Source organism: Myotis lucifugus, unplaced genomic scaffold (assembly GCF_000147115.1).
Source record: "Myotis lucifugus unplaced genomic scaffold, Myoluc2.0 scaffold_2, whole genome shotgun sequence".
In the NCBI taxonomy this organism is placed as follows: Eukaryota; Metazoa; Chordata; class Mammalia; order Chiroptera; family Vespertilionidae; genus Myotis; species Myotis lucifugus.
Window position 1 is genome coordinate 32691435 of NW_005871050.1, and position 274 is coordinate 32691708.

Genomic DNA, 274 nt, shown 5'->3' on the forward strand with positions numbered 1-274 from the left:
CCTTCCGCTTCTATCCTCTGGCTTGTGACCCTGTCACTCATTTTAGCCTTTCTTAATCCCAGAGGTCAACTGTGGCCCCTTCTCCCTGTGGTATGTGTTCTGTTTCATCAGGGAAAGGCTGCATCTTCTCCTAGGGTTACAGGACATTGGTACACCTCTGAAGAATTTTTCTTTCTCTTCATTGATCTTGGAGCATCTATGCCTGTAATCTATTTCTCCACTCAGCCATGGATGGATGCTCATTCCTCCAGTCCTCTGGACCTTCACATAATAG